The sequence below is a fragment of the Pan troglodytes genome, chromosome 18 (genome assembly GCF_028858775.2).
Source record: "Pan troglodytes isolate AG18354 chromosome 18, NHGRI_mPanTro3-v2.0_pri, whole genome shotgun sequence".
NCBI classification, from domain to species: Eukaryota; Metazoa; Chordata; class Mammalia; order Primates; family Hominidae; genus Pan; species Pan troglodytes.
Genome location: NC_072416.2, coordinates 59,624,573 through 59,651,350, shown reverse-complemented (window position 1 = coordinate 59,651,350; position 26,778 = coordinate 59,624,573).

Here is a 26,778-nt window from a genome sequence, read left to right as displayed (position 1 = left end):
CTATTTATTCACTAAATCATTTACATAAGGCTTTTAAAAGTCAAATTGGTGTGTGATGTGTACGCATGTATGGGTGGTGGGGTGGATAACAAAAGCACAGCAATTTTCCTACATTCAGATTTTAACTAATTTATAATATATAAATAAGAAAACAGGAATAAAATTCCAGCAGGTATTTCTGACTCTAAAGTCATCCTATTACTGTTATCCTGCAATACCTCTAAGAAACAATGCTGCTGAAATAAATGAATAAAAATGAAATTACTTTTTTCCTAATAACTTATTTTTTTCTTTTGTGAATTCTCTGTATTCTGATAGAATTCAATGACTTTTCCTTTCCTTTCCTTGTTCTTTCTTCCTTCCTTCCTTGTTTCCTTCTTTTCTTCCTTTCTTCCTTCCTCCTTTTCTTCCTTCCTCCTTGTCTTTCTCCCCTTTCCCTTCCTTTCTTTCATTTCTTTCTCCCACTTTTTAACTAATAAAATATAAACAAAAGGAAGCTTTAAGGTCACTGAGAATGCTTAGTTTAAAATATTAGACACAGATTTTTCTGTTGATTGTTGATTCTTGTTTTCTTGACCCTTCAGCCACTTTTCTTTTATAGGAAAAGAAGTTGAACAGGTTGCTTTTTGTTTGTTTGTTTTATTTTATTTTTTGAGACAGTATCTTACTCTGTCACTCAGGCTAGAGTGCTGTGGTGCAATGACAGCTAACTGCAATCTCTGGACTCAAGCAATCTTCCCACCTCAGCCTCCTGAGCAGCTGGGACCACAGGTGCATACCATCACAGGCAGCTAATTTATTTATTTATTTATTTATTCATTCATTCATTTATAGAGATGGGAACTCACTGTGTTGCTCAGGCTGGTCTCAAACTCCTGGGCTCAAGCAATCCTCCCACTTCAGCACCCAAATTGCTGGGATTACAGGAATGAGCTACTGTGCCTGGCCATGTTTTTTGCTTTTTTCCTATTATTATCCTTCCTCTTAAAAAAAAATTATCAGGGACTCCATTTACTTCCAGAATAAAGTTCTTACCTAGAATTATTGGACTTAAGATTCTTGAACAACTGGGCTCTAACCTATACTTATTTTGACATTAACAAAAACACATTTTCTACCTTGCAATAAGAACTGTAATTCCATTGATCTTAGAGATTGAACGTGGTGTGAAAGTTCATCTATCATTGTCCTTTCTCCACCTTATTTACTTTTTATAAAATGGCAATTCTTCCTTCTCACCTTATTTTCAGGATTGCAGTACCGCTCTCTCTTCCTGTGTTGTCAGAGTGACTTGCTATCCAGTCTAAGTCTGCAGAGAACTTAGAGTCTTTTGCTATGTTGTATATACTTGTCTGAGATAACAGATTCCAGTACTTAAGAGAAGGGGATTACAAAAAAAAAAATCTGTAAGAAAGGCAACTATTTCCTGAGGTCACACACACACGCACACACATTCTTCAGATCTAAAACAGTGTTTCTGTGGGACTGCTTCTTCCCCAACTCCATGCACAGCTGGGAGGTATAAACAGTTAATGCAAAGAAAAAATAATTGCTTTTCTTATGTTTAACTTTATTACTGAGCCCATTGAACTTTCTTTACTGAAAACCTATCTTATAATAAATAATCCTGTCAGCACAAAATAAGCCAATTATAAATACAATAATTTTCATATGTAATACAACAACCTTTAATAATTTTTCGGTTTTTGGTTGTTTCTGTTCCCTACATATTTACTAAACATATGTATATAGCTTTAACCTGCAAATTAGAGGTCAGAAACTCCCACTCAGTTTTCTAAAAATATCTCTGTATCTCCATAATATCATTTCATTAAAATTGTTATATCCTGAGACTGAAAGCTTCCTATTTCTCTTGCCTCTTTTTTGTCTTGCTTATACTTGCCAGCTACATTCTCAATTGCTATGCCACTCTGCATTTCTTTTATATCATCAGAAAACAATGAAAAAGAGAAATGAAAATCTGCAGGTTGAGTGAGCTGCCATCTTTTCCAATTTATATGGCTATTTTGTATTGGCGATGTAAAGTTTCTTTAATACAGTTAATTTTCAAAAAGTATCTGTTTTACATAAGGTATAGACAGACACTGGTCCAATTTACTACTCCAACTTCACCATTGATAAGATAAGGATTCCAGTGTATTTTAGTTTTACATAAAGTATATCAAGGCAATAACCCAAATTGCCATTTCCACCTTCTCCAAACTCAGTTCTTTCCATGTGACCCCTTGGCCACTTCTATCTCTATGGCTCCACATATATGGTTCTCTTCTATCTTGAATATTCTGATAATACCTTGTTTCTTGTGCAAGCAGAAAATCCAGTTTTTCCTTAGGGAACAGTGCCATTGTAGAGGCTTTCTTAACTCCCAGGACCTACACTTCTACAGACAGAAATAGAGGTGGCTGCATCTGAAACGCCATGGTGGCACATTTTCTCTAAAGGTGACACATACCACAACGGACTGAATAATAATCATTCTAAACCTCTCAACTCATTAGATCATTATATTCCTAGATAAATTAGTCCTATTTATGTTCCCAAGGCCTAGCAGAGAACTACACAAATGGTGCACCTACAATGAATTTCGGCCCCATGTTTTGGAATGCTGCCCTGTTTCTCCAATCACACCTCAGATGAAAATTTCATTGACAGCAACAGTAACAAACCCTGGAGACTGGGGAAGGGAATCTAATTCTTAGATTTACTGCATCATATTAATGACAATGTCCAATATTTAACAAAAAATATAAAACATGAAATAAAATAGTATAGTGTCCCCTGACACACACAAAGTCAGCCAATACACACTGTTCCTGAGGAAGCCCACATTGTACTTACTAGACAGACTTTAAATAAGTTATTATAAATATGTTGTAAAAATAACTAAAGAAAACTGTCTAAGAATTAAAGTATAAGAATAATGTATTGCCAAATAGATAATATGAATAAAGAGAGAGAAATTACAAACCAAAAAGAAAAAAATGGAAATTCTAGATTCATTAAGTACAATGACTGAAATGAAAAATTCACTACAGTGGCTCAATAGTAGTTATGAACTAGCAGAGAAAAGGATTGTGAACTTGAAGATAGGTTGGTAGATATTATGTAATACAAAGAATAGAAAAAAAAATGAAAAATAAATGAGTAGAGCATCAAACCATTAGAATAGCTTCAAAGACAACAATATATATAAATAGTGGAAATCCCAAAAAGTGAAGAAAAGGAGAACACAACAGAAAAGATATTTAAAGAAATAATTTCTGAAAACTTGATGCATTTAATGAAAAACATTAATGTGCATATCCAAGAGCTCCACAGACTTCAAGTGAGATAACTCAGAGATTCACACAAAGATACCATTACTCTACTTTCAATAACATATACCACAGATACTAAGAAGTTAACAAAGATATAAAAGACTTAAACAACACTATAAAACCTTTAGTCTTAACAGATAACTCACACAACACCACACTCAACAGCAGAATATACATTCTTCCCAAGTGAAGGAAGAATATTATCTAAGATACACTATAAGAAGCAAAATAAAGAAATTACAAGTGGTTGAATTAATATAAAAATGTTCTTTTACTAGAAAAAAATGAAATAGCAATATGAGAAAAAAATTGGGGAAATTCACAAATACATAGAAATTAAACAACACTCTCCTAAGTAATCAATGAGTAAAGGAGAAGTAAGATAAATTAGAAAACATTTTGAGATAAATGAACACAGAACACTACATACACAAATTTATGAAATACAGGTAAGGCAGCGTTTAGAGGAAAAACAATATTCCTGATTTTAAATTTGGATTAGACAATGTTTTCTTATATATGACACTAAAACACAAGCAATCAAAGAAATCATAGATATATTGGATTCCATCTATATTAAAAATATTATGCCCCAAAGGATAAACCTCAAAAAAAAAGAAAAGACAACCAAACAAATAAGAAAAAAAAACTTTGCAAGTCATATATCTGACAAAGGACTTTTATCAATAATATTTAACAAAACTCCTTCAACCCAATGACAAAATGATAAATAACCCAATAAAAAACAGGCAAACAATTTTAATAGATATTCTCCCCAAAAGATTTAAATAGCCAATAAGCACATGAAGAAATGCTCAACATTATTAGTCTTTAGAGAAAACAACTCAAAACCACAAGACACACACTGAGATGACAAAGCTTGGTGAAGATGTGGAGAAGTGGAGTCTCCGTATGCCACTGGTGGGACTTAGCAATGACACATTCATTTCAGAAAACGAAAAATGTTAAACATGAGTTTCTTATGACTAAGCAATTGAACTCATAGGAATACACTCAAAATAATTTAAAACATACATCTACATCAATGTTAATAGCAGAACTGTTCATTGTAGCCCAAAAGTGGAAACAACCCAAATATCTATAAACTGATGAATGAATCAACACAATATAGCATATTCATACAACCGAATATTTTTCAACCAAGAAATGGAATGAAGTATTGATACATGGTACAACACGGATACACTTTGAAAATATCATATTAAGTGGAAGACTTAATATAAAAGACTACATATTGTATAAATTCATTTAACTGAAATGCCCAGAAAAAGAAAATCTTTAAAACATGGAAAGAATATTAATTTTTGCCAGACGCTGTAGCGGGAAAGGGGAGGATGATGAGTAATGACTGCTAAGGTGTATGGGTTTTTTTTTTAATGGAGTCATGAAAGTGTTGTAAAATTAGACAGTAGTTATATACAACTCTTTGAGTTCAATAAAAACCACTAAATTACATACTTTAAAAGTATATAATTTATACTATAGTTCTATAGTATGTGAACCATATCTCAATAAAAATGTTATTTAAAAAATAACACAGCTTGAACTTCACATTTATTTGTGTGGTTATTTAATTAATTTATGACTTCTTCAAAATATTGAATCTCACAAGGACAGAAACATTTGCGTGTCCCCCTTCAACCAACAACATCATTATTGAATCCACTGTATCTAAAGTGATTCCTATCACTCGGTAGGCATTGAAGTAATGTTAAAAGAGTAGTTTTTTAAAAATGTGGAATGAAATTTGTATATGGCAACAAGATTGCATGCTAGACCAATCATATCCTCATAAGACCGGAATGTCCTTGGCCACCTTCAGGGGACAAAAATAGCTGTTTAATAATTTATTTTTATTAAATTCACTCCCATTTCCTGATCTGAAGTGAAAAGAATTCCCTTAATTAATAGTCATGAGCCACACCACAGTATGCATGGATTAAATAAGAACAAAATGCTAAAATAGATTTCTTTTCTAAACAAATCAGTCCTCTGTTTTTGCTTATTCCATTTTACTTAATAAGATAACCACTGCAGTTATGCAGGTGACAAAAATTAAGTCAAAGTTACAATCGCTCACAAGCCATTTATCTAAGGACCTTGGGAAAATTAGTGCTTCTAGTATGCCCTGTAAAAGGTTTTACTCTGGAAGAGTGGCAAGTATATTTTGTAATATTATGATTTATATATCATTTGACCAACAAGTGTAAAATCACTGGTTGACAAAGATATGCTGTGCTCTCACAATCTTCCTGATAATTGATAAATAAAGCTAGCCTGGGAATCACTCTCCAGTAATAGCAGTGATGTCTTAAGCTGCGTAGCCTTGCAGTTTACCCTGGATTCACTCTGACTGTGACTTCAGAATCTCTGTATCTTAAAATCCTAGCCTACTTTCAGAACAGTGTTTTGTTTCTTTTTTTGCCAAGGTTAAAAATGTGTACATTTCAAAATATCATCCAGTACTCAAAATATCAACTGAGTTTTCCCTTAATCATTGAAAATTTTAAGCAGAATAATAACTGACATCTTACACTAACTATGACATTGCAGGTGCTTTGCATACTTTATAAACCACATTCTCAAAATACAGATGAATAAACTAAGACCTCAAATTGTTCAGATAATTAATCAATGGGAGAGGGCTTAATCCCACAGTGGAAGGAATTGGATTCAGACATAGCTGAGTTTGCTTACTTATGTTCATTACACCATTGGTTCTCAACTGGGAATCAATAACTTTGCCCCAGGAGACATTTGACAATGTCTGGAGACATTTTTGGTTGATATTATGGGGTGGAGAGTACTACTGTCACTTAGTAGGTAAGGCTAGGAATGCTGCTAAACATCATCCAGGGCACAGGACAGCCCCCCACAACAAAGAATTATTTGGCACGAATATCAATAATGCTGAGGTTGAGATATCCTGCATTACATCAATGGCTCCCGACTTTTAATGTACCTGAGAATCACCTGAGGAAGTTCATAAATACTGACATATTTTCTGAAGAGGTTTTGATTTAATTTATCTAATATGCAAGCAGGATATTGGAATTTTTTAAAGACTCTCATTGAATCCCAGTGAAGCCAAATTAGAGCACCATGATGGTAAACCTCATTGCCTCTATACAAGTTGACGCTAAGACACTACTCATCAGTTGGGACATTTCTATAAAAACTTCCTTGAATTATGGGGACGGGGGTATGGTAGTGGTAAATGACCTTCTATTTCAATCCAACTGTTTTGCCAAAAATGAATTCAAAGACCAATTTGTTCATCAGCAGACTTCAGATGGTGATGGTCCATTGGGCCTAGACTAGAGAACATATCACTAAGAGTTGTTCACCAACTGTCTTAAGTCCTTAGCGGTAGAATTAGAAATTAATAAGCTTCTAGGAAATCTCTTAGGAGTCTGTATCTACAACATAGTTTTCAAGCAATCATTATTTTGAAATTTTTGAGTCCAAATTCACAGATGTATTCTACTTTACAAATTCTCTGTGGAGTCTCTAAATCTACCGTCATTATTCTACTTCCTGCTTTGGGAGGATGATGTCTGCAAACTACACATACTGGGTTTCCTTGCCCTCTGTCTCCCTTGCTTCTTATCTACATTTTTGCTGGTGGTGGCATCCCAAGATGCTTTACTATCACATCTTATAAATTGACTTTTCATTAAAGTTTCTTTGAACACCTCTTTGGAATGTACTAACATTTCCTTGATGACAAGGAAACTAATGAAAACAAAGCTTCATAGAATAAAGTGCTTATTAGAATTATTATTACTTTAGCCTTATAGCAGCTTTTTTAATAATTAAATTTTAAAATAAACACATATTTTATCGTATGCATGCCCAACAAGAAGCAGAAGTCCTTAGCCAAACCTTTTGCATCTAGATCATATTCAATGAATGTTAAGACAAGTTAGATAATGGATTTTAGCTTCTCTAAGCCTCAGTTTTCTCCTGACAATTCATGATGAAAAAATTCAGACAAGGTTTTTCACCCTCAGAACTTGAATCCTAAACATTAAAACATACCAATCTACACAGTATTTTTAGTTTATTAGGCTTCTCTTATAGTAATTTTCTGGAGAATCTATTTTGGGACCAGGAATTGGGGTTAGAGGTTTTGAGGGTATAGGCACTTTATAAGTCAGGGTCCAAAGAAAAAGATAATTTCAAAATATAGTAGTTTCAAAAAAGTTTATTTTTAATGGACTATGCAAAAATAAGAAATATGCATTCTGACCTTAATCAACTTCTATTCTGCTCTCCAACTGGGGGTCCCATGTCCTGTCACACCCAGAAGCACAAGGACAGAGAAAGCCACTGGTGTACTCACAGATGCTACTCCTGGAATTGAGATAATAATAAGAAGGGTAGGAGGCATACCTGGCGGGAAAAGGCAAAGCTGGTTGGCACAGTAGTCATTAGCTACTGGCTACTCATTTATATGTATTGCTTAGCTTACACAATGTTTTCACCTGAAATACTTCATTAGGTCATTAAACTTTAGATAAGGTATCTTAAATATAGCATTTAGAAATTCTATAGAAAATGCATAAACCAATAGTTTATGTTTTAAAAAACAAATCCCAATCCCATGAAGTTACTGACCAATTAAATATCTCCCAAATATAAAATTAAGTTTGTATTTTTATTTCTTCCTTTCTTCATTTATTTATTTGTTTTTAACATTTTTCATTTAAAATTATTATGTATCTATTATAGCTGTATTTATTTATGGGCTGTGTGTGGTATTTTGATATAAACATACAATGTGAAATGATCAAATCAGGCTAATTAGGATATGAATCATCTCAAGCATTTACATTTTTGATTAGGGATTCCAATTCCACTCTTTTGGTTATTTTGAAATAAAAGATACCTTATTATTAACAATAGTTGCCAAATTGTGCAACAGAACACTAGATCTTATTCCTTCTAGCTAACTTTCTTCATTTCTATATCCAGCATTTATTTACTCCTTCATTAATTTAAGAAAAATTCACCAGCACATTTATTGAATAGCTACTATATGTTGACCCAGAGGGCTCAATTTTCATGGACATGATCTCTGCTATTTACAATATAATAGAAAACAATTAGGTCTGAAAAAAATGAAACATAGTTTATTGGGATATTTTTTGAAGTATGTTACATCGATGTTATTAAACTGTAAGTAAAAACACTTTTGCTCAAATTTTTAATTTTTCTTATTATGAAATGATTACAGGATGTATGGTTTATGAACCAGAGTCTAGAACTCAAACTTCCTGATTTCAAGGCCATTGCTTTTTACAAACTAAGTTACTGACTCCGGAGAGTTTTGTTATTAAGAATTGATCATCCTTATGTGTAAATGATGTTTCATATTTGCTGCTTTTCCTCACTGTTTACAAACTAAGTTACTTACTCTGGAGAGTTTTGTTATTAAGAATTGATCATCCTTATGTGTAAATGAGGTTTTATATTTGCTCCTTTTCCTCCCTGTTTTATAAAAATATCTCAGTCTTCACTTTTATCAAACATAAGCCATATTTATTTATCTTAAGACCTGGAATATAATTTTAAGAGAAAAAGAATGACTAGAGGAAATTCTTTACATTCTGACAACAATTAGCCAAACCATAGAATGCAGGTAGTTTAATATGAGCTTCTTAGATTTTGAATAATCATGTAACTCAAACTTAAAATTGTGAATTTATTCAACTATAAGTTATTTTTTAAAGTTCTGAACTCCGTAATTTGTTCTGAACCATTGATTCAATCTAAATAAATTGGAAGTATCTACAAACTGTACAGGTAGAGATTTCTTTTCTTTTTTTTTTTTTTAAGAATAAGACCATGTAATAAAGCTCCAAGAGTGGGGCACTCCATTATGTACTTTCTAAATAGGTAATTTTTCCATTATTGATGATGCTTTCATTTTAATTAATCACCTGGAGATAGGAACAAGGATTTCAGAGTCCCGTTTTGGATTTGGAAGTTGATCTGGGCATTACTGTTTAGACAGGAAGAGTGTTTTCCCACATAAGACATCAGAATCTTATTTCAGACAACAGATTAAGCCACACGAAAATAAATAACTACATTAATAAGTACTCCAAAAGTCTTAAAGAGAAGCTCAATTGCTGGAAAGAACCTACTGAAACCAAGAGTGAGTATTCAGACAAAAGATGAGGATAGTAAATCAAATTTCATATGGTGTCTCCCTTACTCTGTTCAGGGAAAACATTATTCAACTCCTTAATGTGACCCACTAGATCATGCAAAAAATTATTCTCAGAACAGCTTTTTCACTCTAACTCCTGCTCCTCTTCACTGAGGCTCTCTAGCCACACAGTCCTTCTCTTTGTTCCTGGAACAGGCAACGCTTATTGATGCCTCAAGGCTTTGAACGGACTGAGTCCTCTTTCTGGAGCGCTCTACCTCACAAGGAAGGCGCCTCATCTCCATTCACATTTCAGTTCATACACCAGCTCATCAAAGGTCTCTTTGTCATTATTCTATTGTATTTCTTCTTTTGATCTGTCTGATATTTTATCTGAAATCCTGTCATGTATTGGCTCATTTATCTATCCCTGTCTTTGCAGCTAGAATTAAGCATCAGGAGAAATGGATCTATGATTGATTCATCATTGTTATCCTGGTGCCAAAAGTAGAGCATGGCTCAAGGCATGTACTCAATAAATATTTCTTGAAATCCTGGTTTATGAGAGGCAGTCTCATAGAGTGATCAGCACTGTAAGGTTTGGAGTCATAGTCTCCACATTCAAAATCTTGTTCTGCTACTTCCTAAATATGTAGCCTTGGATGGATGTCTCAGTCTCTTCACCTCTAAAATTGAAATAATAATACCTACCTTACAAGTTGTTTGGAGAATTAAACAGGTTTATATTTGCAAAGTGTTTAAGATCATGCCAGACATATATCATGAAGGAAAATACTTAAACATACATGCATATAAGACAACATATGTAACATAACATAGTCCATGCCAGGCAAGTGTTAGACAGCTAACACTAACACTGTTGTAAAACACCTGTATGCGAGTGGATGTATGTGTGTGTGTGTCACACCCATAATTTCTGTGAGTAGTTTTAGAGTCTTTCTCAAAAGAGCTGTGCCTACTACCACTTAACGACGATTCTGCATCACCACCTGAGGTGAAACTTCTTTGCCATTACTCCTCTGAAGAGCTACCTGTTCACGCATATGTGCATGTGTGTGTGTTGTTTTGATACTAATTTTAAAGATAGTTTATTTGATTTCTTAAATAGTTGTCAATTAAGAAAATCATGGATATTTCAGAGAAAACGTGACCCAGAAACTAAGGCCATAGGTAGGAAGAGCCTTAATACTTTTAAAGCTTCAGAGAGGGCAGTTTAGTCTCTAACCACTTTCTGAGCCCCCCACCTCTCCCCTCCAGGCCTCCCTCACTTCCCCGCCGCACCCATTGCAAGCACTGCCTCTCTGGACCCAGTTCCAGTGTTCTTGATTTCCGCCCCTACTGTCATTCCCCATATTGTAGACATTATGTCTGCATGCTTAGCTGCCAGACTTGGTTTCCCGTAATTCTGTTGTTCAAACTCCCAACTGGGGGGTTTAGATAAGTAGAAAATATAAAAGAACAATTTGTAAACACTTGTTTCTATAGTTCTCAACACAATGTGGAGGAACAAAGGGGAGTCAGAAGTCCCTGATCTAATCCTTAGAATTGTAAAGAAGTCATGACTATTTTGAGGCATTTAATTTTGTGGAAATGGCATCTGTGCTCCACATGACTGAGGTTTGGGTTTTCCTGTGTTTATTCTTTTAGCATTTTCCTCATTTAATAACACACAAAGTAAGTGATAGAAATAAAATTATTTTATATTTGTTTTCAATATTTTCCTTAAATATATAACATGAAACTTCATTTGACTCACAGGAAGATGCTTAAAAAAATCAGCGAAGTACTATAGTGAAAAAAGACTCAGGCATGGATATATGACATGGAATAAATGTTTTATTTTTATCATTTTTTTTTTTTTTACACAGAATGCTATATGTTTAGCACCTTGTATTACTACTCTGCTTACTGTTTGGAAGATTTTTTAAAATGTAAGAAAACACTGAGATAGAAAAGTGTCATCAAAAAGACAATCTTGGTGGTTAAATAGTAGGAGGGGAGCATTATTGGGAATATCAGTTTGGAAGCCATGAAGAGAAAATCTCCAGTGTGAACTGAAGGTTCTCTCTCTTCTAAGAGGGGAAGAGAGAGGTTGGGTTTTATGCCTCAAAGCGCTGGCTGGTGTTACACGTATTCAGCAGGTTTTCAGAAAAAGCTATGCATATTTAGGAGGGGAGCCAAGTGCATGCGCATTGGGTAAACATATATAACATATATGCCATGTTCACTTTGTGATGGAGATTTAACATTAAAATGGGGTGCCATTTGGCTCATTAAGTCAATAATGAAATATAGGACATAAAGACATTTTCAGTGCAGCTGCTGACTGCAATTGGCTTAAAATCTGGTCTGTAATAGCTTATCAGAAAAGATTGTTTATAAGGGGGACAGGTGGGATGGCTCACAGACGGATCACTTGAGCTCAGGAGGACAAGGCTGCGGTAAGCTATGATCATGCCACACTGCACTGCAGCCGGAGCAATAAAGTGAGTCTCTGTCCCAGAAAAGGGAGAGCAGAGGAGAGGAGGGGAAGAGAGGGGAGATGAGGAAAAGGGAGGAGAGAGGAGAGGAGAAGTTTGTAAGGGCTGGGCCCCTATAAAATCAGAGTTGTACTGGTCTGGGTTGTAAATCAGCCTGCTAACTCCTATTGTTAGGGAGTTTAGCAAGGGTGTGGTTTTTCTTACAGTGGCAGGAATTTGAAAATTTGTCATGCCAGCCGGTTCCTGAATCCTCAACCTGTAGGTAACTTTTATTTCCTTAACCTTAGGGTCGCTCTTAATTGACAAAAGGGAAACTATTTTGGTCTGTTAGATCACTAAGAAAAAGATGAAATAGAGATGCTTACAGTAACCAGAGACTGGGAGAAACTGGCTTCAAATTTCCACATTGCAGTAAAATAGCATGTTGTCAAAGGAAGCCTATGCTTGTACCTTGGTTGCTGTTCAGAGAGTTGGATCTGGAAATGAAAGAACCCAGCTAGAAAGGGACAATTTTGAAATCCTGCCACTGTAACTTGTCAGAGGAAGTGAATTTTCCATATGGGGTTCTGTATTATTATAGGCAATGTAATTCCCCTTTTTGAGCCTCAGACACTTGACTTAAAAATAGTGGGTTTGGACAAAATATATGTAAGGTATCTTTTAGGTCTAACAGTTTCTGTCTACTAAAATCTGTCTCCCAACCCATTCAATTTTATTTTCAACAAATTTTTCAAATTTGTTAACTTTCTACCTAATCTAAGGCATAAAAATACTTTTTGAGGCCTTAATGCTTAGAGACATATATAAGTGAATGGACACAGTGCTATTACAAAGGAGAGAAGATAAAATATATTGAGAAAAATAACATAGGGATGGCTAATTCTCAGAGTTTTACGTGAGTTGTTTTCTTCTAGGAAAACACTATAAATCAACCACGTGGTGAGAGTATGTAATTTACTTTTTGGAGCTATTTTGTGAGCATGGTAAAATAAATTAGCATAGGGTTGTAGAAGATGAAAGGGAAAAAGTGATGAACAACAGAAGATGTAGTACTGTCTTGAGAACTAATTAAGTTAACTTTTCTACTGAAGGGACCATACAGCTGAGGGCCTTAGCAATAATGCTTCTCCCATCAGGGTAACAGTTCTAATACGATACATGCTGCTGATAAACAAAATCAGTTCTAGCAAGTCAGTCTTTCAGGGTTTGCAGAAACTAAATGATGGACAAAATTTAATCTCTTAAACCACTGCTTGTCACCAATTTATATGCTGATCTTGCACAAAAATAAAAATAAAGAAAAAGTAAATTCCATCTTAAACTTGAGATTTCATTCCTTCCAAATCATTCGTAAGGCAACAAACTTTGAGTGATGTCCACACTGTGGGAAGTGTTTAGTTATGTTCACTCTAGCTCATAAGAAGCTGAGGATATTGTTCATTTTCCAGAGCTCATTTTACAATCTAAAAAAGAAGGTAGATGGTAAATGAATTGAGTGGAAAATGACTTGTCTGTCGCGTTAGAGACTGGTACTTGTTCAGTGGGTTGGTTATTTTATCACCCACATACATTTCCATCCTTTCTGCCTTACTGAGGACCCTGGAGGGCTGGTATCTGTGGGTTGCATTATCCAGACTCCTTTGGACACCAGTTGAGTTTGGATCAATGGGAGCCACCAGCCAGAGCTTGGAGAGCCAGAGGAAAGAGAAGTCAGGGTATTCCTTTCTCATCTCTCTCTCTGCATAGCTCCGGTTTTGGCAAGGATTGCATCCCTTTACCTGGTGCTACAGTTCCTATTTTAAGTAGCTTCTCTTTGCAAGGTTCCATATCTTGCCTAGGTCTATAACTGTTTTATTTCCTTTTCCCTTTAGGTCTAAGGATGAGAAAAGCATCCTGCTGCTGCCACAAGTTAGATGTATCCATTGTTGGTTTCCTTAAATTGGCTCATACCTTTGCAAACAGCCTTTCATTAAATTCTCATTAGTTAAATCATCCTTGTGTTCTATTTGTTTCCTGCAGGAACCCTGACTGATATGATTAGGAAAACTAAAAACATGGTAGGCTGAGGATCAAAATGAGTATTCAAAAATTAAAGAACAATCTTAATTTAAATATATAAATATCCACTCATCAGTCTCTTGATATAAGGAAAATGCATTTTCTTGGAATATGTGCCTATTGATTAGAATTCAAACTTGCCTTTATTACACGATTCTCACACATAATGCGTTACACATAATTCAATTTTTGATTTCAGCTTCATCAAAGTGGGATGAAAACTTCCACTTGTAAAATAAGTATATCATCCATCTGGAATTTATCTCACTTTTTTATATTGCTTCATGCTCACCCAAAGTAGGAACAGTTTTTTGCAATGTTCTTCATTGCTTCTTTATAAAATATTCCATTTTGTTTTCAAAAATGCATCAATTCTTTCTTTCTGTGCTCTGATAAAATATTACAGAAGCACAATAAAATATAATAAATATTTGTAGTAAAAAGTACAAATGTAATAAGGAATTTTGGAAACAAATGCAAATTATTTGAATAAAAAAGCACTGTAAGTAGCAGCAGGAAAATGTCAAGATATCATAGTCTATTGTGTGTTCGTCTATGCCTTTTTCCCCAGAAAATGTACATTGTTGATTAAACTAATATTTCGGTTAAGTAGAAGAGGATTATTGGAGTTTTATTTTTTAATATGAAAACAAAATTACTAAAGATATGAAAGCATTAAAAGCATGCATCTAAAAGCTTCAGAGAGGGGAGGTTAGAAAGTATTCCCCAAAGTAATATAGAAGTCAGTACCTGAAGTATGATCAAGATTTAGCTAGGAGACGAAGGAAGAAGATTATTCCCCCAGAAAGAATACTATGAGGAAGACATTGATATTCAAAGAGAACATCAAATGTGAAGCAAGAGAGTAACTTCAATTGAGATGTTAAGCCAGGCTCTCTAGGTGATATTGTCTAACCTGGCCAGGGTTTTACCTGTAAAATTTGATATTAATATCCCCCTCATGGGAATGAGTGAGGGTTGAATGAAATGGCTCATGTAAGAAGTTCTCAGTAGTGGTTGTTCTTCTCAGGGAGATTAATCTACTCCCGCTAATATCAACGAGAATGGGTTTGTCTCACATTGCTATAAAAGTCCTGAAAAGACACACTGTACATATCACTAGAGCACAAACAGCCCCAGTTTAAAATGTTGAAAATTCCAACTTCGTGACAAGGGAGCAGCTATTCACTTTGTCATTATTAAATTTGTCATGAATGATCTATTTAAAATGTGAAAAAAACACCATAATGTGCTACAGATCCATGGAGAATTAAGATTATCCTTATAATAATGATTATAATAATTGCCAATATAATGCCTATTACTTCTCAGAACTGCTTCAGTTGTTCATAGATAGATCTATCATAGGTATATAGAAGAATTACATTGTTCAGCATGACTTGGGGGTGGCCTCTGCCCAAATCTGCTCCAGGATCATTGAACCAGGAGCTAAAAACCTAATATTCAACCACTCTGGATTTCATTTCTTCACTGTCATTTTCCTCACTGGCCTCTCCTCCTCCTCCACTTTAATTCTCTAGGTGTGAGAAAGGCAAGACCTTACTTGTGACATCGGGCAGAGGAAAATCTAACAGGCTTGAGAACTGAAAATCTGTTTTGTTCTGAATTTTAAGATAATGTACTGTGGTTAATCTTTCACTTCTGAAAAACTTTGCTTTGCAAAGGCCTATAAATTATTCTGAAAAAAAATGGTCATATAAATCCTGTGTTCCTTTTCTTTGCAACATTACAATGTGATTGTGAGACTTGGATGCTGATTTCAAATTATTTGAGGTGAAGCTGAAGTCACAAGTTCCAGGTGTAATGTACTATTGGATGTCCTGTATGGATGTAGGGGAAAGAATGAAAAGGTTATCGCCACATCCTACCCTTGTCCAAAGAGAAGGATCTAGCTTATCTTTTTGGATCAGAATTCCAAGAGACTGAAATGTCACTGTGGGTGACAGTTATTTCTTAGATATGCATACTGGAGAGCTTCTAGGTACACTTATTTGCTGTCCTGGATATTCAACAACATAATTGTATAGGACTTGGCACATGAAATACTAGTGGCCTTATTTGGATAACTATTAAAACTGGGTCATAAGTACCCTAAGATTCACTATAATATTCTTTCTGCTTTTCGTAAGTTCACTATTTGTCATAATACTTTTGTTTTCATTTTTGTTTTAATTTTTTTTTCTTATTTGTTTTGTTTGAAGTTCATCCAGTGTGGCTTTGCCTAGTGCTATCTCTTACCATGGACTCTTTCTCAGATTAGGCACAGCCATCAAATATTTAACTTATTTCTTATTATTTCTTATTTTCGTATTTCTTAACTTCTTTAATGTATAACTCCCTTTTCTTTCCCTCTAGCCTGTACACTGGCTGTGCAGTGGTCTCAAGTTCTAGAGACATGATTAGGTTAAACTTTAGATTTAGGGAAATGGTTGCTATGGACTGAATGTCTGTGCTCCCCGCAAATTTATATATTGAAATTCTAATCCCCAGTGTGATGGTATTTGGAGAAGAGTCCTTTCAGAGACAATTAGGATATGAGGTAAAACCCTGATAATGGGATTAGTGGCCTTATAAAAGAAGACATGAGAAAGCCTTCTCTCTGAGAAGCCTTCTCTCTCTCTCTGTTATGTGAGAATACAGAGAAAAGACAGCTAGCTATAAACTAGGAAGAGGACCTTCTTCAAGAACCTGACCATGTTGGCATCCTGATCTCAGACCTCCAGCCTCTAGACTGTAAGAAATAAATGTTTGTTGTTTAAGCCACTCATTCTATGGTATTCTGTTATAGTCACCCAAACTAAGGCAATGGTAATTCACCTTCTACCTCATGTACAAAGCACATCCCCCTTCCTCATTTTCCAGAGTTCTGCAATCAGTATTTTCTCATATAAGAAGAAGAAAGTGACACAGGGTTTCCCACTGAGCATGTCTTCATGATATCTCTCCCTGGGAGATCAAGAGAGGGAAAGGGTGACTGGATTAAGGCAAATTCTATCCACTGGGCCCTTAGTCTGACAGAAATGTAATAGCACTAAACTATACTATACACCCTAAAATAGCCTAAAAACGTAACTTAAAGGGGTCTTCCATGTGCTATGTATCTTGATAAGGAGTCCCACACAGGCAATCCAGCTACCAAATTGAACCTTATTGTGATATTCTTTAAATAGCCTCATATTCAATTAATTTCTGCTTTTTGCTAATTTCTTTTCTTTTCCCCTTCCCTTCCCCCCTTTCCCCTTCCCCCATCCTGCCTTCCCCCTTCCCCCATCCCCCCTTCCCCCCCTTTCCCTTCCTTCCCCTCCACTCCCCTCCCCTTCCCTTCCCCTCCCCCTTCCTTCCCCTTCCTTTCCCTTCCCTTCCCTTCCCTTTCCTTTCCTCTCCCCTCCTTTTTTTTTCTTTACTCCCTGAACAACAGGGTTTCTCTCTATTGCCCAGCCTGAGTGCAGTGTTGTGATCATAGCTCACTGCGGCCTTGAACCTCTTGGCTCAAGTGATCCTCTCGCTTCAGCTTCCTAAGTAGCTGGGACTAAATTTTTTTAATTTTTATTTTTAGTAGAGATGGAGTTTTGCTATGTTGCCCAGGCTGATCTCAAACTCCTGAACTCAAGAGATATTTTTCACCTCAGCCGCCTAAAGCACTGGGATTACAGGTGTGAGCCACCATACTCGGCCTAATTTTTCTTCAACGTATGTGAGAAATATTGTCCCCCCTCATGCTTATTTTTTTTCATGCTTATTTTAATTCAAAACTAATTATCTCTAGTATGGACTGTTTTGAGGGCATACTTAGTGCACTCTGCCTCCAGTCAATTAACAGGGCACCCATTCTCCAAATTGCTTGAAATAAGTAGTCGTTCTATAATGCAAACCCGTGCTTTTATCATTATTCTATTTAAATTTCTGAAAACCTCTCCTCTCCTACTTCTTCAAGAAAATTACAAAATTACCTGTGACAGTAAACACGGTCCCACCTACTGGGCCAGTTTACCTGTGCTCCAGCCACAGACAAACTTTACCTGAACCTCAAACATACCTTCCTAGCATACCTCTCCACTTAAACACACCCTTTCCTTCTTTATATTACTGTGAATAACCACAACAATTATATTTGTACCTTTGATTTTGCATCATCTCAAGTCTTTTTTGCATATCTACTCTTTCTTATTTTCTCTTAAGAACTAAGTGTATGTTGAAATTATTTGAACTTCAATAAGACTAGAAAGTCCTTTATGTACTGGGAAGAGATTATGTATTTGTGTGTGTGTGTGTGTGTGTGTGTGTGCATGTGTGTTTTTAGGGTGTGTGTGTGTGAGAGAGAGAAAAAGAGAGAGAGAGGTTTGGAACATTAGTCTTTTCATGGCCAAAATAACTCTATGGATTCTTCACCAAGATTTTGGAAAATCAGGCTATGAACAACAACCCCACTCCCTGCCACCCAAGATAAAGTTCAAACTCTTTAGCGTGGAATGCAAACTGTCAGGCCCAGCACCTAAGTTCCCCTCTAGCCTTAACTCCAGTCACAGCTTGTCCTTCTAATTCAAACTTCAGTAATAATGAACTCCACATGGTTCCCGTTCACACCATTACATCCTATGCTTCCCCTTTCCCCATTTCCTCGGCCCTTTCTTCATTTACCTAACTGGCTAATGTCCACTCATCTTTTCTTTTCTTTTTTTTTTTTTCTTTGAGATGGAGTCCAACTTTGCTCTGTCACCCAGGCTGGGTGGCGCCATCTCAGCTTACTGCAGCATCTGCCTCCTGGGTTCAAGCAATTCTCCCGTCTCAGCCTCCCAAGTAGCTGAGACTACAGGATCATGCCACCACGCCTGACTAATTTTTGTATTTTTAGTAGAGGTGGGTCTCACCATATTGGCCAGGCTGGTCTCGAACTCCTGACTTCAGGTGATCCACCCGCCTCGGCCTCCCAAAGTGCTGGGTTATAGGTGTGAGCTGCCACGCCTGGCCCACTCATCTTTTTAAACTCAGCTTACTCATCACCAGTTTTTAAAGGCTCCCGAGTATCATTGTTCATGCAGTTTCCTCTTGCAGAGATATCATCCATACCTTACTTACTGCTTAACAGTTACTAAATTTTGGAGCTGGGGCTTAGATTAGAAGTGGGTATGAAATCATCTTTGGCTATGGTGACAGAAAACTACTTGCCCATCCTATTAGTGTTCATAGTCACAGGACATATCATACAATATCACTTGACAGATTTTCTTAAAATTATTTTTGTATACTTTCGTTTACTTTTTTCTAGAATGTATTTTCCTCAAGGAGAGAGCTTATGTCTAAGTCAGCATGGTGCCATTCTCTCTGCTATATAATAGGTAAACTATTATTATATATGAAATGGATATAAGAAAAATCCTATTCTGTGTGTCACTGATAGTTAGACATTCATATATATATATATAACCCGATCATTGGTTGCTGTTTTACTTTCTAACCCCTGACCCCACCCTCTGTTAATGGGATGACAAATGAATGAAAGAGAGCTTTATTAAGAAAACTGCTTGGGAGAGTGGTGGGTTAAAAAACAACCTATCAGGTACTATGCTCACTACCAGGGTGATGGGACTCATAATCCAATCATTAGCATCACACAATATTTCCATGTAACGAATTCATGTACTCCCTGTATCTAATATAAAAGTTGAAATTTAAAAAGAAAAAAATACCCTCAAATTGAGTCATGAAGAGAGTGGCCAGGACAAGGAATATTAGTCCCTCATGAAACTGTTGTAAATGACCTCGGGAAGTAACATTTAGGTGAAGGATTCATTACCTGAAGTGATAAAATATCCATAGATAAATATGAGACAGAAATTGGAACAGGCTTGGGGCTTGGAAATAAGGGGATGAATGAGAGCTAATGTTTATTGATGTTCTGCTATGGCCTTGATCTACTGCTTCATTCAACAGCAGTTTCCTAGTGAGCATCTATCTTGTGCCTGGCATGGAGATAGGAAGTAGGGTTTCAAAAGTCAACAAAACGCATCCAATCAAGATTTTGCCATCACAGAGCTTAATGACCAATGAGAATATAAATAATTATTCATCAGTGCACCAATCTCTGCTAAATATTTTGAGAGAGGAAATGATGGGGACATGGCAGACTGTACAGAAACTGAAGTTAGTTATGTCTTATTGGATCCATTTCACTGGCCTATGGCGACTGGCATCAGAGCTAAAAATGAAAATGCAATAGAAACTATGAAGTTGTATTTGTGGTCACATAATGTTTTGAGCTGACATTCGTGCTTGCTAACATATAAAAGGAAAGAAAACTAGATTTGAAGACAATATGATAAATACGCGACTTAGTTCTTCCACTTCACTATTTTGCAACCTTGAATAAATCACATCACCTCCCTGAACTTGAGATTCCCTGGCTGCCAAATGTAACCACTAATACCTGACCTGGCAGACTCTCAGGACTATGAGAGGCTCAATTAGGATAATAAAGGGAAAAAGACTTTGAAAACCAAGAAAACCCATGTGAACTTTGTTAGGAGTATCATTGCCATGTGAACCAGCCCAGGAAGTCTGGAACAGAGCAGGTTTGGTCTTAGTATAAACCTGTATGTCTAGACAGATGAATGGTTCTGGTCTGCAAATTTTCAAAAGCTCCATGTATTTCTACACCAAAGTTTCTCCCTCTTGTTAGGGTTTGATCTCTTCCCTGAAAGGATGAGTTTTAACAGGGGGAAAAAAGAAAAACACATTAGTGTTAAACTTTGTCTGGGACTCTCATCATGAAATTTCCATAAGCAATCATGAAACAGGCACTGGAACAAACTGAGGTCTGTTTTGAGGTCAGTAGTAGACATTATTAGTGCTCTGTTCATGTTTCCTCTGTTCCTTCTTACCTGATCTGTGTGCCTGTTGGCAATCTGTGTGTCTTCTATTTTGTACCTAGAAACTTCTTATCTGACTGTCATTGGCTGCTGAAGCTGTTTCTGAATGCATGCACAGAAATTAGAATTGTTTCACTGTTTACAATCCCCCTTCCTCGAATCAGAGACAGCTCAAATCCAGTAGGAGGTTGGTTCAAGACTGTAAAAGCCCGGCTTTCTCTCAGAGAGTTTAGGTGAATTTTAATGTGTAATCTATACTTCAGAGCTAACTGAGGTATTAGGCTGAGGCTGAGACTCTGCCTAAAATTGCATCCTTACTTGGCTTCTTCTTTTTTTTTCTCCTGTCTTCCCTGCTATTTTATCGATTTCTCTTTGGAGCACTGTCTTAATAAATGACTCATCTCAGGGTCTGCTTCTGGAGAATCTGATCCAAGGTAAAGCCCCTTAATTTTGAGAAAGTAAGATATATATACTCTAAGTAGTGAGTTAATGCCCCAGCATGGATTTGTCAAAGTCAATGGGGGAAAAATAACTAGGACGGAGATAGTTATTTTGGTGGCAATAGAGGCATTATCTCAAAAGTTTCCCCTTTCAAGACAATATTGAAGTCTAGTGACACTAAATTTATTTAGTAGTAATTTAATAACCCCATGTGATATTTACTGTAGCAGGCACCAGGAACATATAAAACATGATTATTCAAACTACAAGAGGAGACATATTATTTGAAAATAGCATAAAACTGGAATTTTATATTGTACTTAAAAATTAGTACAAAGGGTTCCTATAATTTATAAACTGTGAAACTTTCATGTATTCAGCATCGATTACTTTTTATTCATTATCTCATTTAATACTCATTATAACCCTGTAAAGCAATTATTGTCATTCTCATGTGAAGGTAAGGTGAATAATATTAAGGCAAAACAATAACTTACACAAAAATACACATAGAGTAAGTGACTAATTTATTGCAGCCTAAATCAAGTATTGTCCAAATCCCATGCTCATTGTGCTATGCCATGTTCTTTTTTAAGTAGAGCACAAGAAGAGAATCACTCAAAAACAAACAAGCAAATGACAACAGCCTTTTTTTCCAAGTGATTTAGTAAGCTATTGGGTAAGAAAATATTTATATTTTAGCTCAATTAAATTGGGTGGTGCAGGCTTCCAACATTTACATGTTCTTTACTTAAACATATGTATGTATAAGCCTTCCCATGTTCTGTTAGTATTTAGTAGCATTTAGTGTATGGAAATCTCATCGTTTTGCACCACTTGTATTTCCATAGCAAAGATCCTGGCAGAACTGACATATAGATGATAGGATCTATGAATATAAGACATAGTTGCCACCCTTAGATTAAAAGAGTAAAATGATTGCTATTGTTACAGATAAAGATAGAACTAGTCCAAGTCCCAACTCTGACACCTACTAGTTATGTGATTTTATAAGAGTTAAACTTTGTAACCCTGAGATTTCATTATTGGTAAAATGGGGATGCTAAGACTTCTCAGGACTTGTTATCAAAATTGCGAGACTATGTACGTTTCATTGTATATAAATACCACATTTTACTCATCCATTCATGTGTCCATAGACACTTGGGTTGCTTCCATTTTTTTTAATGTGAATAATAGGCATGGGTATACAAATATCTATTTAAGACCCTCCTTTCAATTATTTTGGGTATACACTCAGAGTGGAATTGCTGGATCATATGGCAATTTTATTTTTACTTTTTTAAAGAACAGACATACTTTTTTATAGCAGCTATAACATTTTACAGTCTTAAAAAGGAAAGAAAATCTGCCACATGCTACAACATGGATGAATCTTGAGGACATTATGCCATGTGAAATAAGCCAGTCACAAAAAGACAGAAACTATGTAATTCCACTTGTCTGAGGTACTTAGAGCAGTCAAAATCATAGAGCTAGAAAGTAGAATGGTGGTTTCCAGGGGCTAAAGAAAAAGTGAATGGGGGCTTTTTGTTTGATGGGTGCAGAGTTTCACTTTTACAAGATGAAAAGAGTTCTGGAGATGGATGGTGGTGATGGCCGCACAACATCATGAATGTATTTAATACTGTGAATGGGACACTTAAACATGGCTATGGTTGTAAATTTCATGTTTTGTGTATTTGGCCACAATAAAAAATTGGGGGGAAAACTTCAAACTACAACAAAACAAAACAAAGCAAGTTGCAGAGTTAGACTGTCTGAGTTAAAATCCTAGCTTGATCTCCCCACCGACTCCAAAAAAAAGACAGGGAGAGAGGCAGAATATGTATATTTGTAGGACAATACTTGATAATATATATGGTGACGTATGCTCATTATTCATTTGTTTTCCTCAGAAATGGGTATTAAATCATAGGGTCAAATAAAATGTCTTAGGAGGCAAACAAAGCCATGGGGAGGTTTGGGACAGGGAAAGGTCACTACTACTGAAATTATTACTCCTTTTAAAAGGCAACTTTTATGTAAGATACGGCTTCAAAGAATAGATAGAGACTCCCTCTCTGTATGGTAATTGTTGGCTTCTTCTAATACATAAGGCAGTTTTCACCCAGAAAGTATGCAAAACAAGCTGGCCATTCTGGTTGGGGAGAGTTTGCTCATGTTTTGAAGCCATTATACTTGGAATCTATACAGATACTTAGGATTTATAATTACATTCACAAAAACAAAACTTAAGTTTCTTTAGACTTATTTTTCAGAGATTTAAATTTTTAGTACTTATTTTAGAGAAATGAAATTTAATGCTCAGGAAGAAAAAAAAATCTCTGCTTCTTTGTCCACTGAACAAAGGCCAAATGCAACAAAGAGGCAAAGGACATTCTTTCAACTCCCTTGAAGTGAAAGCCTTTTGTGCATTTTCTGGATTCATTTGAAAAAAACAAAAACAAAACCAAAAAGGAAATCAAGACAAGGGATGAACAGAGCTTGTTTACTCCGATGTCTGTGATGTCCGGTGCTATTTCTTACTTAATAATCCATATAGAGAAGCCGTTGCTCTTTGTTCTCATCTTCTTCCCACCAAAGAGCCTCAGACCATGTCCTAAGAAGATTACGAGACTTTGTCTTTGATTCATTTAAAAGCCGTAATTGGGCAACTTCAAACCCCATTTAAAATCTTTCTGTGGTACTTGAAGGCCCACTTCCAGACAAAGGTTTCTGTTAACTCTTTCCTAAGAGTAAGTCCAGTCATCACAACCCAGTGATGGGCTGTATACATTTGGAAGTCTGGAAAAACCCTGCAGTAGGAACCCACTACATTTCTGAAACTCACATTCATAATGTAATTTGCAAAATAACACTAAGAATGAGTCAGAGCAGACATTTATCTGATCCCTGTGATTTTGTTTTTTATTCATATTGTTCTTTATTAGTGCATTCTTTTTTAACTACTAGACTTTATTTTTTAAAGCAGTTTTAGATTTACAGAAGTACAGTTCCGTATACCCCTCACTCCCCTCTGCCTCACCTACAGTTTATCGTGTTGGCATTCTACCTTAGTGTGGCATGTTTGTTACAATTGATGAGCCAATGTTGATACATTATTATTAACTAAAATCTGTCCTTTATGGTAAGGTGACTCTTTGTGTTGTATATACTAGAGCTTTTGACAAATGTGTAATGACATTTATCCACCATTACAGCATAGTCTCACTGCCCCAAAAATGCCGGTTCATCTCTCCCTTTCTCTCTGCAGCAGATCCCTGATAACACTGGTCTTTTTAATGTTTCCATAATTTTTCCTTTTCCAGAATGTCATGTAGTTGAAATAGTATAGTATGTAGTCTTTTCAGATTGACTTATTTCTTTTTTAAAATTTTTCAAATTTTTTAAATTTTACTTTAATTTCTGGAATATATGTGCAGAACGTGCAAGTTTATTGCATAGGTATACATGTGCCATGGTGGTTTGTTGCACCTATCAACCCGTCATCTAGGTTTTAAGCCCCGCATGCATTAGGTATTTGTCCTAATGCTCTCCCTCCCTTTGCCCCCAACCCTGCAACAGGCCCTGGTGTGTGATGTTCCCCTCCCCATGTCCATGTGTTCTTCTTGTTCAACTCCCACTTATGAGTGAGAACATGTGGTGTTTGGTTTTCTGTTACTGTGTTAGTTAGCTGAGAATGATGGCTTCCAGTTTCATCCATATCCTTGCAAAGGACATGAGCTCATTTTTTTTCGTGGCTGCATAGTATTCCATAGTATATATGTGCCACCATGCTACCTGACTTCAAACTATACTACAAGCCTACAGTAACCAAAACAGCATGGTATTAGTACCAAAACAGATATATAGACCAATGGAACAGAACTGAGACCTCGGAAATATCACCACACATCTACAACCATCTGAACTTCAACAAACCTGACAAAAACAAGCAATAGGGGAAGGATTTCTTATTTATTAAATGGTGCTGGGAAAACTGGCTAGCCATATGCACAAAACAGAAACTTGACCCCTTCTTTATGCTTTATACGAAATTAACTCAAGACGGATTAAAGACTTAAATGTAAAACCTAAAACCATAAAAACCCTGGAAGAAAACCTAGGCAGTACCATTCAGGACACTGGCATGGGCAAAGACTTCATGACTAAAACACCAAAAGCAATTGCAACAAAAGTGAAATTGACAAATGGGATTGAATTAAAGCAAAGAGCTTCTGCATAGCAAAAGAAACTATCATCAGAGTGAAAAGGCAACCTACAGAATGGGAGGAAATTTTTGCAATCTGTCCATCTGACAAAGGGCTAATATCCGGAATCTACAAGGAACTTAAACAAATTTACAAGAAAAAAACAAACAACAACAACGACAACAAAAAACATCAAAAAGTGGGCAATGGATATGAACAGACACATCTCAAAAGAAGATATTTATGTGGCCAAGAAACATGTGAAAAAAAGCTCATCATCACTGGTCATTAGAGAAATGCAAATCAAAACCGCAATGGGATACCATCTCATGTCAGTTAGAATGGCAATTATTAAAAAGTCAGGAAACAACACATGCTAGTGAGGCTGTGGAGAAATAGGGAAAGTTTTACACTGTTAGTGGGAGTGTAAATTAGTTCAACCATTGTGGAAGAGAGTGTGGCAATTCCTCAAGGATCTAGAACTGGAAATACCATTTGACCCAGCAATCCCATTATTGGGTATATACCCAAAGGACTATAAATCATTCTACTATAAAGACACTTGCACAGGTATGTTTATTGCAGCACTGTTCACAATAGCAAAGACTTGAAACCAACCCAAATGCCCATCAATGATAGACTGATCCTTGTGATTTTTAACATGAGTAAAAGATGAGGAATAGGCTAGAACTCAGGAAGCCTCTTTTAGCCCAGGTTTCGAACCTCAATCCTGCCCTTGCTTCCTGTGGAACCCCCGTTCCCCAAACAAAATAAAAATAATAATAACCCAAATCTCACTTAAGCATGAAATTTGTCAAAGATAAATTAGGAGGATTACTTTTTCTTATAATCCCTCATTTCTTGATCATGGATGGTGGAAGGAATGCTGCTGTTAGGTCATTAAATTCTCTCTGGTAGGATTATTTAGCAATGTTCAAGCCTTTCTCCTCTCCTCACATTTCTTTCCTGTGCATTTTCTTAAATGCTTCCTCTTCCCTCTCTCTTCATTCTAGAAGATAGTAAGGGCTATCAATCACCTAGGGCTATTCTGATGTTTTCTTGGCAGTTAATAATTAGATTTGTTTACATGTGGTTCAAAAGAATTTAATGAACATTTTTACATTTTTTTCACCAGAATCACCATTCTTTTATTTTTGTTTT